Here is a 2,814-nt window from a genome sequence, read left to right on the forward strand (position 1 = left end):
AGAAGATGAGACACGACCACGGACCAGAAGCCGCACTGCAGCTGCATCACTACCCACTTCAAACCCCTCCGAGCCATACATGAAGCAAACCGACACCCACTATGAAGATGCAGCACGACCACGAACTCCTTCTTTCCTTCTAACATTTCATCCATCATCTTTTCCCCCTTTTCCTGTTCTCTTTTTTAAAGTTTCTTCTTGTATAGTTTCTTCTTCTTTTGTTTAATCCTGGGAGCATTTTCTCTTTTATCTATTAAGTCTGTCATCAAAAACATAGTTTTAATTCCTTTAGTGTCTTTTAGCAATGTCTCTTGTTCTCCATGTCTGCCTGAGTCTCTTTCTTCTTCCTTTAGCTCTGCCTCAACTGGCATTTCTTTATTCGCCATTATTTTCTTTTCAAATATTTCCAATAATTCCGTTCTTTCTTTCAGTATTCCTTTTACCATTTGTAATTCCAACTTAAAGTCTTTGCTTATTTATAATCAGTTAAATTATTAATATTCAATGCCCTTTACTGTAATCCTTGCCAAAAGTCTCCTTTTATTTCTTTCTTTTATTATCTGTATTTCTTTTGTTAATCCTTCTGTCTCTTTGTCACAATCAACACCCAACAATCCCAGGGAATTGCATTTGTATATCCTCTTGGTAGAGTTTCTCCCCCTTTTTTCAAAATTTCCGGGGTTCTTATGATTTCATTTGCCTTTTATTTCATAACAGTTATAAATCCAGTAAATTTCCATATAATTTGTAGGAAAAAAATCTTTGACCATTAGATGGCACTCTGTATCACCTTCCACTTTTTAAAGTTCTTTTCCTTTCTCTTTTAATTATATTAAATATTAGTTTCCAACCATTTCCACAATTAATTTTTGTAATATTAACCAAATCCAAGCAAGTCCAGCATTTAATCCAATGCCCAATTAATGCCAATTTATAGTATTCGAAGTTTGGTCTCTAATTTCATTGTAGCTTTTTATGAACCAATTTTTGTTTACCTTGTATTTTCCTCTTTTTTTCTGTTCGCTGCTGTGTTACTCTTAAACAAGGGCACGTTCTTTCTACTTCTTGGGGTTGTTAAGAGAAAATCAAGTTCTTTTATATGGTCGCACATCGCTCACCACTTCACCGCTCCAGCACAAAACTTAGGTCCCAGCAGCTTTCCGTCTTCAGGGCAGCCGTTTCTCCCTGTCTTCTAGGGGAGTAATACCTAGCCAGGGAGGGGAGATGCGGCTCCCCTCAACCCCGCTGGTAGTCTCCCCCTCTTCGCCCATCCCTCCAAGGTGGGTCAGGATGACACCGGTCCCATAGGGACCCTTCCAACAAGGGAAATTAATTCATCAACCTTTTTCACATGCATCCTTTTCCTTTATAAGCATTTCAAATGATTTAATAGATCTTATCACAAGTTTTTTAGCCTTTATAATGTGTATGTTTCAGGCTTGCAGTGCACTAGAAAGAAGAGATATTTCAGTTAGAACATCAATCATAAAGGCTAAATCAATGAGAAAATATGTATTTTCAAGACGGGCAGTCATACCTGAGTATTTTTAATTTGAACAAAAAAACCTCATGTAGCACTGGATAAGCATGCCACACAGCTAGGGTTGACCTTAAACTACAGGCAGCCCATCTTGGTCCAAAAAGTAACAATCTTTATAATTTCAATTTCAAGTTGTTCAGAAATTTTGTTAAGTTCAATTAGGTTCATATTGGATTGATGGAAAATAGAATATATTTTATCAATAAAGATTTGAAAATGATTTACTTGCTTTATTTCCCTAATAGAGTCATCTAAAACAAGTTGCAGATGATGGTTTAAGCAGTGCCATTTTATAATATTTGGAAAGTCTTTGGCTATCGTAGTGCTTACCCCAGATTTTCTCCCAAGCAATAACACTGGCTCCATCAGAGCAAAATCCAATTAAATGTTTTTTCCAGATCTTATTAAACCCAACTTTATGCAAACTGTCTATAACTGAACAATATATTGTCTTTGCATCTTGTTTATCTAATTCTACTAGTTCAAGGGAAATTCTTGGTGATAAAACTGGATCCTCAACTTTTAAGTACAGTATAAGAACTGGTTTGGAAGATATTGTTGAGGCTTTGTCAATTATCAAACAGATTTTGTGAGTTTTCTCAATAATTTTGCTAAATGTTTCCTGATGTCTTTTGCAATGAAATCTACTATTGCAACTGCAGTTTTACGTGAATGCAATCCTGTTCCCAAATCTAAACCATTTGTTATTTGTAATTCAGTCAGATCTTCTATATATGAAAATGGTCTGCACGTTTATGCCAGACTATACACTGTAGTAAACACTCTACCTGTACTACCCGGATATTTCTCAGTCATCCTGTCCAGTCCTTTGCTTATCACATCCTGCTCACATTGCTTCAACTTCACTGTACAGATGTTGTGAGCCTTAGATGAGAAATGTTCCTTCAATTTCTTTCTGAGAGAAGCTTATTGTATCTCTTTACTCTTTTCTGATGGTTCAATTTGGAAATTCTTCCATTCCTTAGCTCAGTGGACGCTTTTTTCTTTGGTCAAAATTTCAAATCTTCTGCAATGCTTACAACCTGATTTTTTTCTGGGAAACTTCCAGTCCATCATATTTTTCCCTAAAATTGCTTTACTTCTGTTGTGTCCAGCAGTCAGGAAGATTCCTTTCAATGTCTGACTCAGTTCTTCCAGTACCTGATGATGTGCTGGCTCTGTTTTCCCTGGTTGCAGTGTGGATGATCTGCTGCTGCTGCTTTCCTCCGACTCCAGTGGTTATGGTTATGACTCTTTTGGTTCTCCTTTTGTTT

General features: G+C 36.6%; 1 pseudogene; it reads right to left on the reverse strand.

Moving 5' to 3' along the window:
• Positions 1 to 1,615: 1,615 nt before the first annotated feature.
• On the reverse strand, positions 1,616 to 2,614 carry LOC148125575 (E3 SUMO-protein ligase KIAA1586 pseudogene; annotated as a pseudogene).
• Positions 2,615 to 2,814: the final 200 nt, after the last annotated feature.

This window comes from Pseudonaja textilis, chromosome 5 (assembly GCF_049901715.1).
Source record: "Pseudonaja textilis isolate UNSWEBS1 chromosome 5, rPseTex1.2, whole genome shotgun sequence".
Classification (NCBI taxonomy): Eukaryota; Metazoa; Chordata; class Lepidosauria; order Squamata; family Elapidae; genus Pseudonaja; species Pseudonaja textilis.